The sequence below is a fragment of the Toxorhynchites rutilus genome, chromosome 3 (assembly GCF_029784135.1).
Source record: "Toxorhynchites rutilus septentrionalis strain SRP chromosome 3, ASM2978413v1, whole genome shotgun sequence".
Taxonomy (NCBI): Eukaryota; Metazoa; Arthropoda; class Insecta; order Diptera; family Culicidae; genus Toxorhynchites; species Toxorhynchites rutilus.
This window is the reverse complement of record NC_073746.1, coordinates 166864827-166874912: the sequence shown is the minus strand read 5'-3', so window position 1 is coordinate 166874912 and position 10086 is coordinate 166864827. Positions and strand designations below refer to the sequence as shown.

At 35.4% G+C, this 10086-nt stretch overlaps 1 long non-coding RNA gene across 1 annotated transcript; it reads right to left on the bottom strand.

The window, feature by feature from the left end:
- Window positions 1–283: 283 nt before the first annotated feature.
- On the bottom strand, window positions 284–1477 carry LOC129779504 (uncharacterized). The gene is made up of 3 exons (XR_008743684.1): window positions 1365–1477; window positions 1038–1298; window positions 284–977 (listed from the first exon to the last, which is right to left on the bottom strand). It is a non-coding gene; the product is annotated as an uncharacterized LOC129779504 (long non-coding RNA).
- Between the last annotated feature and the right edge of the window lie 8609 nt (window positions 1478–10086).

The window sequence follows — 10086 nt, the reverse complement described above, 5'->3', positions numbered from 1 at the left end:
ATATTCATCGATGGATTCTGCCCAGATACTGGGAATCGATTTTTATCACTTCCGCTCATCTTCAACTGTGATAAACTGTTGCATTCCATTTCGCTATGTGAATCATTCATTAATTCAGACGACGGACTTTCTGCTATTTCGACAAGGATTGGGCGATCTTTTCAAAAAGATCGATCTTGTCGAATCGATGTTCCAAAAGGCGTAGGGATCGATTTACCGATTAAATCGGTACCAAAAATCGATCTTTGAAAAGTCAAAACTTTTTTTTTCGATTTATCTGCTTATTCTCTAAGAATGTCGTCTTTTCTTCAAACAGGGAATAAAAATTTCATATTTCTATTGAAAGATCAAAAGCATTTTGTTTTGTTCCTCAGCATGAAGATCATAATGCATTCATCTTGTGCCGTCAGGCAATTGTTTTATTAGATAAATTAATTGAAAAAGCATTATTAGAAATTCAACAACGGCCTGAAACCAAACCAACCCTTTCACCTGTAATTGATGTCAACAGCTATCCTATGCGCAACTGGTTACGTCTCTGTTAGCATTTGCACAGAAGTAAATCGTAGAAGAAGCGATCCATATGCTGACACTGTGTTTCAAAAAAGTGTTAGTGGGCCTTTGGTAAAATAAGAAATCAATGTGAACTGAAGAACAAATTTACAAAAAGTTTTTCTAAGATCGAAAAATCGAAAGTAAAAAAAAACGATTTTCTCGATTCTCTTGAGTACAAAAGATCGATCCAAAAAATCGGAAATCGGAATGGAAAAGATCGATCTTATAAGAATCGATCCGAGATCGCCCAATCCTAATTTCGACGCCTTGGTTTGATGCTGCAGATTCTCAATATGGCCCTGGGCTTGATTGTTGGATCTACTTGAAAAAGTCAGCAGCCGTTGAGACTGGTCTTATTTCATCATTGCGTTGTATTCTTCCGTATCGGAATCCGTTTCTATAATCTTAAGCTCACAGAACACCTTAAATAAAAACAAATAAATTGCATCATTTCCAACACTTAGGGATTCATGTCTTCTTACATCAGAATAGCTCAAGAATTTGATTCTTTTGATCCTGCGCCGAAAAGCGCGCAACACTTTCTTCGATTTTTCGAGCAGACGGTAGCCGGAAACACCTTTTGGCCAAAAGCACAGATCATTACCGTTATCGTCATTATATGAATCGTCCGATCCATAGGATCTCCATCCGTTTTTGTAATATCCACAACGAAGGCAACACAAATAAGAATGTGTCCTTATGTTCGGACGTCTGAACGATGTTATAGTTTTCGGGCATGTTTTCTGCAACTCATATATTGATTAGTGAGACTATCGAAGCATGATTACAATTAGTTGAAATCAACTTACCTATTAATCATTCAATACGACAAGCACAAATCCATTAAAAGTGGGGAACAGACCGAACACGTATTTTGTTTTGATTTTTTGGAGTCGTCATAAGCGTACGAGTGATGCGATCAATAATAACCAACGTCGTATAAAACAGGCCAGAAAATGTTTACCCTTTCAATCATTATTGAATTGCGATAGGTTTGTCTTGTTCATTTCTAGACCCGCTCATATATGATCTTTTTGAGCAGATATCTAAGCGGTTGTTTAAATAGGACTACTTTCAATTCATTTATATATATTAACAGTGGTCCAGATAGCAAAGGCACAACAGAGCAACACACATGTTGGAGAATTACCCCGGTTCGAATCTCATAAGGTAATTGACACATCATAATATAATATAAAACTAGCTGACCCGGCAAACGTTGTTTTGCCATATAAATTACTTCTGGTGAATATTTTGACTGTTGAATAAAAAATAACTAATGTATTGCAATACATGTACATACATGTGTGTTCAAATGTTTCAACGATCTATAAAATTATTTATGATTATTTTTATTATTGATTGATTATGATCGATGAAGGATAGATTCCACGTGGATATCGAGCAGATACGTGAATATTTGACCGTGTATTGCATTGGACCGTGGGAACTTCCCGCACCTGAGTGTGATGTGGAGATGGGGATGGAATCTATGATGTACAGAGAAATGGACCGGATCGATCGGATCTCAGGATTCGTCTTTTGCATTCAGAAATCTGATCATTCGTGCTATGAAATGTAGCAACCTTGCCTCGGCGCAAAATGAACTTCAAAATACTGTGGCGCATTGGATCTACACACGTGCTCTTCAATCGGTTTTTTTATCAGGATTCACGACAATAGCGTGACTGTTATTTTGCATTCCGAGCATGGGTGTGATTAGAATATGATTCAATAATTCATTGTGCTCATCCAAAAAGGCTTCCAGCTCGCCGGCGATATTCCTAGTTTTAGTCGAGTTGAGGTTACTTGCGTATGTGTAGGGTGAAATTCGATGAAGAGGACGAAGTGCGATCTGGCATTAAACAACGTACATAAATTCGTTCTGTTTAAAAAACGAACGGCGAATCAATTATTTGGTATCGTTTATATAAAAATACATATATCGCGATAAAAAAAGGAGATGAGGGTGAAAATTGCTTGTATATGGTTATAAGTTTTTTTCAAGCCAAATTTATGCAAAAAAATACGAAAACAAAGTTATTCAGATATCATTTGCATGGGACAACCCTAATCGGTATCAAATATAAAGTAATAGGTATCCTAGCGGTATCATATATAGTTTACAACCTATATATATATATATATATATATATATATATATATATATATATATATATATATATATATATATATATATATATATATATATATATATATATATATATATATATATATATATATATATATATATATATATATATATAGACTAGCAGACCAGGCAAACGTTGTTCTGCCAAATAAATTATTTCTAGTGAATATTTTGGGTGTTGAATAAAACACACTAATGTATTGTAAGTGTGTTTGAATATTTTAACGATCTTTAAAATAAATCGAATGTGACCGATAAAAAAACGAATTAAATGATTTTAACGAAAGGTTATATGATGTTTCTTGGTGTATTTCATTAACGTAACTGACATGTTTGATCTCTTAAAAGTTAAACGTCAACTGAAAAAAGTAATATAAGTTTGTCGTAAGGTAGAAAAAAATGAAATATTGAAAATCTATATTTATTGCTGTCTCCTTGTTAGAAAACACGTGCATGTGATTTTCAACATGGCTTAGTTTATAACAGCTTGGTCTCGTTCATAAATTGGAAAACAGCGATACGCCAGCTAATTTCAATGGAGCTTATTAATCGGCCTGTTTGGAATCGCGTTATTTTATCGTTGTCATTAAATCGAGGAGTATTCACATCGGTAATCTAAGTTTGAAACACAGCCATATTGCTTCCTTTATTCATGGATGTTTTTATTACTTTTCACCTATTTGTAGAACTCAAAATTTATATATGCATATGAGTGATCGGATTTTACAATTCGATCGAAATCGACTTCTACACTCTTAAATTCGTTCGCCTTGTCGCGAAACAATGGTCAAAATAAGTCATACGTATTTGTGGTTCAATTTACTCTATGTCTGATCGGCATAATTCCGGAAATAATTCTAAATTGTTGAAATTTGAATGAAAATTATTATTCGATTTCGTTTGGATGCTAAATTTGTTTTGAATGTGTTTGAATGCTAAATTTTGCGTGTTTATTCCACCCGAAAAACCATTACTATTTTTGCTTCATAGAAATGGAACATGGAGACCAATGTAGTTTACGTCGAATTGCGTGGCAAGGTTGTCACATTTGCTCAACTCGATTGCGCTTTTTCCATTCAACAGAATACAACCAACAATATGTGGGGACGAATACGATCGAACTCCATTTTGTGTTTGAACACACGCGCAATGTCATGACAATGCATTGCGCTTTGGCCTGGCTATAACTAAAGCTGTGTCGGCGTTGCTCATGATAGTGATTCGCAAATGAATGTATTATTCCTCGCACCGCTTTTGTTGATTGTGTAGTAAGAATTGCAGTCGTTCAATCTCTACCTTCGCGTATATGTCGACCATAAATTGTTGGCACAGCTTACGATATCTTGAATTGGCGTTTCTTGACCATGTCAAATCACCATATGATAAACATAAAAATCCTTCGAGCGCGCCCTCTGTTTGTTTCGTCGCATGTTCATAAATATTAAATCAAAATGAGAAATGATGTTCATAAAGAATTAAGTATCTGTGACGGGGTCTCGTTGGTCTAATGTTTATGCAAGAGATTTTTCGTTAATGAAACCCTTCTGACTTGCACTGTAGTCACGCGTATTCTAGAGCTTGCCACTCCAGAATACATTCATGGCGTATTGTTCGTCATAGAAATCTCAACTATTTACTGATAAAAATGACGCAAGTAGTACTACGTTGAGAAGGCAAACCTTGGGAACGTTAGTGCCATTGAAGAAGAACATAGCGAGGGTCGTATGAACGGTGTTTGTCAACGATGAATTCCAGATTATTGTTTTATCTTTGCATTAAATTTCTCGTGTCACCGTACTATCATGATTCCAGCAGCGCTTGTGTTTTGAATCTACACACGTGCTCTCCAGCTGATGTTTTATCAGGGTTGAAGGCAACAGCGTGATTGTCATTTTGTAATCCGAGCAAATGTGATTTGAAGAATTTCGATAACTCATTGTGCTCATTCAAAAAGGTTTCCAGCTCGTCGGAGATGCTCCCTGCTTTAGTTGAATTGTAATGTAATGTATGATTGTGTATTTGTAGATGGATGTTCAATGAAGCGGGCGTTATGCCATCAGTCATTGAACAACTTAAATAAATTCGTTCTGTTGAAAAAACGAACAACGGTTAAATTATTAGAATATTTTTGACACAAAAATAATAAAATCGCAATTAAAAATAGGGAATTGGGGTCAAAATTTAAGGTTATATGTATGGTATGAAGTCAAATTTTTGAAAAAAATATCCATATTTTTTTTTTTCTGCATAGAGCCACCCTATTCGGTATTAAATGTATGGTTATCGGTATCCTACTGGTATCATATATAGGTTACAACCTATTCTCATACCTACGAAGTATTTAGAGTATAATTTCATCAAAATCGGTCGAGCCGTTTCGGAGGAGTTCGGTAACAAACACCGTGACACGAGATTTTTATATATATATTTATATATATATATATATATATATATATATATATATATATATATATATATATATATATATATATATATATATATATATATATATATATATATATATATATATATATATATATATATATATATACATATACATATTCACCTACACGACGTACTCACCATACACCTAGAAAATAAGATACACTAAAATGAATTATCTACCAGTTTTTACACGCCACACACACTGTGCGAATCCAACGACTGACAGTGAAACACGCATTGTTTACCATACACAAACCAACAACAAAACAATCATTTTTGTAAATTAAAACACAAGAGAAAAATAATATACAAATAGACGTGAACTGAGTTGAATTACCAAAGCGAACCGAAGGTGTTGTGCATTTTATAATCGCGAAAGAAGTTTTCCGAAATTCTGTGGAGACGCTTTACGTTTCCGAAAAGTTGGTGAAAATAAGAGAAAAGAAGGTGCCGCAACCGATAAAGTGTACTGCGGCAACCAGTGCTTCTACATCAACAGAAGAGAATAGTGCTAAATGATGAGAAGTGTTTATTCTAGTAGCTTTAAGCCTCCAATATATGGCTCTGTATGCATGCTATGGCGAACGCTTGTTTGGCGCTTGATTTACGTTGTATAAATGACGATGCCTTGAGGTGCGGTTCCACTGAGACAATACTAAATAACATGTAGCAAGATATTTGATACATGTGAGTCTTGTCATTGTTGTTGTTTCCGAGCGGTGCTAGAGATACATTGATGTAGTTCTGAGATGTGGAATAATGGTGCTGGTGCAACAAATATATAATCGACGGTAGCCAAGTCCATGTCAATTGTGAAAAAGGCCACCAGAATAGCGTTCGAGGTAAATTTTCAATGCATTGACATGAAACGAATTGCGACATACGATCAGCTAGTGTATTGTTCTGCGGGGACAAGAAAAAATCATCAATCAATTATCGTCAACTGATTCTACGATAAAAAAATCATTTCAGGGCGATCACACCATTCTACTAAATTTATTTATATAATTTATAAAATTAAGTTATTTCTAAAATTTCACAGTGTTATTAAATAATAGCCGAAGTTATAGATAAGCGACTTATATAAAATAACATCGTAGTTCTACGTCAATAAAGCAGTCGTATCTTGAACACAACCTCCTATATTTTTTTTTACTATATCACAGAAGAAATTCTCATTTTTTCTTGAAAACCCGCTATATGTCCAGCAAATATGTCAATTCTACTTATGTTTACATTACCAAAAATTTTGAAGCTTCTTTAACAAGGATTTGTATGGGTGTACACAGAGATGCCAAACTTCTTGATTTTTCAGGTTTTCCCGCACTTTTTGTCATGTATCCAGACAAACACTTAATTTTGCCTGATTTTTCAGAATTTGGATCCTGATTTTTGTAGTTTTCTTTATATATGAATGAAAATAATTCGTAATAAATATACAAAGTTCTACTGTTTGGAAATGACAACATTCATAATGGCCTTCGTCGAAATATTTTTTTTTTCGTTTGATATCTATCTATTCCAAAGCGACTTGGGTTTTCGAATGGAATCTATTAAAGCATTTAGTAAGCATTTATTTTCTGTCGACATTTATTGAATCTGACTTTATATGACATTCTTGACAATCTGAAATTATTGAATATCAGGGGGTCTTCGTGGCCTAATTAGTTGCGTGTCCGCTGCTAAGCGAACGGTCATGAGCTCATAACTCAGGGCCCTCAACTAACCATCTTTGTGTGCTACTACGTCCACGCAACAATCATCATTTGACGGTAATCCCAGCCCCTTACCGCTCACATTATGGTCTGCTGCATCGGTAATTGGCAGTATTAATAACACAACAATGGAAGCCTCATGTCAACAGTCCCGCTGTGAACAGTCCAATTATGAAAATTCGAACAATAGGAATATTCTTACGCCGAAAAAGGCGACATGTGTCGTGTTTCAATACGATAGGAATACTCTTACGCCTAAAAATGGTTACTGTTACAACAAAAATTATCGTTAGACAAAAAATGTACACGAACAAATTCGGCTCCGTTACTGCTGAATTTCTAAATGAACCTAATAAAATAAACAGATGGGATAAAAAACAATTAATCTTGAATTTGGCGTGAAAGAAAAATACTCTATCAGATCTGCGTGCCTGAAGACAATTTCAAATCGTTATATTCTGAATGAAAATAATTACATGATGTTTTTTGAATGCTTAAAACATGCCTCTATTACGTAGAATACATATTCGATACGGAAAAGTAAATTTTCATTTTTAATTTTTATTCTAAACTAGCTGACCCGGCAAACTTCGTCCCGCTCAAAATTTATTTTTTGTTATCAATATCTTCAAACAATCACGTTTTCTTACTAAGGGCACGTTCATGGGTCCAATCGCAGAACTGTTCATTGGTTGATCTTTGAAATTACCTTTAACCATAAAATTCTTAGTACATCTACTAAAACTCGTCATTATAATATCAGACTATTTTCAGACACAATTCTCGTTCATGATGGTTTAAACCGCTGGCAAATATCATGTTTCTCCGTTACATGGAATAAATGTTTGATACAGAAAATATGATAGAACAAAGACAGCTCTAAATCGGACAATTCCTTCCTCGAGTTTTGCTCTTATCATATATTCGGCGATCCATTTTTATTTGCATAGATAGAAGAAGATATAGGAGTGAATTTTATCACATTAAAATCCATTTCCTCTTTCAAACAAAGATCAACTTCTTAAGCGCGAACAACAAATGGACTGACAACGCTTGTCACTATGTAATTGTTAAACATATGGGAATTGAATTTTCCGAATTTTCCCATTTTCCTTCAGAATTTTCCGAAAATTTTCAATTGTCATGTTTGGCTGAAATATGTGTAATATTTTTATTGGATCCCCTCCCCATTTCAGAGGATGGAGGAGTGTCATACCACCATAAAACATTTCTCGTACCCAAAAACCTTCACATTCCATTTGCTTGATGAGCTCTCGGGAAATGCAGAAGTTTATGTTTCATTTGTATGGCAGCTCCCTTCCTCTTTGAGAGGGGGTAGGTATGTGGAACCACAATAGAAACATTAATTGCTTCCTAAAACCTCCATATGCCGGTGCACCCGTGGCCGAGTGGTTAGCGTCTCACATTATCATGCCGGGTGTGCGGGTTCGATTCCCGTTCTGGCCGGAGGATTTTTCGTCAAAGAAATTTCCTCAGACTTGCACTGTGGTTACGCGTATTCTAGAGCTTGCCCCTCGGAATACATTCAAGGCGTGTTATTTGGCTTAAGAAATCTCAACTAAGTATTAATGAATGACGCTAGTTAATGCATATGTTGAGACGGCAAAAGTTCCACAGGGAACGTTAACGCCATACAAGAAGAAGAACCTCCATATGCCAAATTTGGTTCTGTTGGCTTGGTTAGTTCTTGAGTTATGCAGAAAATTGTGTTTCATTTGTATGGCAAGTTTTGCTCGCTGCTTGCGACAAACATCTTTGCATACAATTCGATTGTTAGCCTCCATGGCAGAAATAGGAGAACCGTTCACAAACGGTACGAGAGAACTACACCGTGACAAATATATTTTTCACAAACAAAACTCCTAATATTTTTGAAGAAGAAGTAAGTAGAAAAATTCAGTTTTCAGTATATTATTGAGTTATATGTTAATTATTTATTGTCGGTATTTAGGAATGACACAACCTCCTACGTACCGTTCAGGTCTGAGTAGTCTGACAAAGCCATCATACTCTGCGCGCACATGGTCCATCGAATAACTCACTTGACCGCGGAAATAGGTTTTGCCTCAAAACTATGTCGAGGTTATAAGCTGTATTGATTTCACACCTTTATCAATGAAAATAAAATAATTTATCTCTTTTACATACTCCTCCCCAAACCATGATTGATGTTTCATTTTGATACCGTTCTGCTTATGGGCAGGTACATCCTCAATACTTGCACTTTTTACTCGATCATTCTGGCAATTGAAAGACTGCTCCTCAACGAATAACTTTTTATCTGAAAAAAATGTGTCATCATGTGTACGCCAACCGAGCAACTCTCGCGATCTTTGATACCTCTTTCGTTTTGCAGCTTCCGAAACACCATCAACCATGTGGCATATTCGCCGCAGGAATATTCGCAAGGATTCTCGATTGACATTGAGGTTCCTAGCCAACTTCCGAGCAGATTGAACAGGATTCCGACGAAGTCGACCCCGTACTATCTTTTTTAATTTTGGTGTACTCACAGTTCTTTTTATTTCTGATCGTGGTCTGTCTTCTTCTAGTCTAGTCTTTACATACTAATCTATGGTACGGTAAACACATCTTCTGTTCATTCCGAGGACGCCTCAATCTGAATATATTTCCAGGATTAAAACCATTAAAATATTCTGTGATAACGATTTCTCTGTGGCCGTTCATCTTCGCAAACGAAATGTAAACAAAAAGCACATATATGCAACACTGTCATTTTGTGTTATAAAGATGACACTTTCATTTGACATACAGATGTAATATTAGGTATCCTATTAACATGTTCGTCGCCTAACGAGACGTACTTGAGTTTCTTGTGGGCCCAACTTGCGGATAAATTATTAAATGAAGATCAAACTTAGTTTGTAGACAACTTTTACATGATCTAGAATTATTTTTGTAATTTTTTTAGACGAGTTGACAACAATTACACATGCCAAAGTGTGTACAAACTATCCGTACCATAAATTAATAATGTGCATAGCTGTTCAATCGAAACATTGGTATATGGATGTAGTGAAAATGAACTCTCCGTAACGATCGGAGGTTTTCTGTTTGATTCGTATGAAGCGTACCGGATCCAACAGCTCAACGAAGGCAGTTTTGGACACGGTCAAGTTATTCGTCTGGTTGTCATCTGTTTTGGGAGTTGGGTCAATAGCTTACTAAAATTATCGT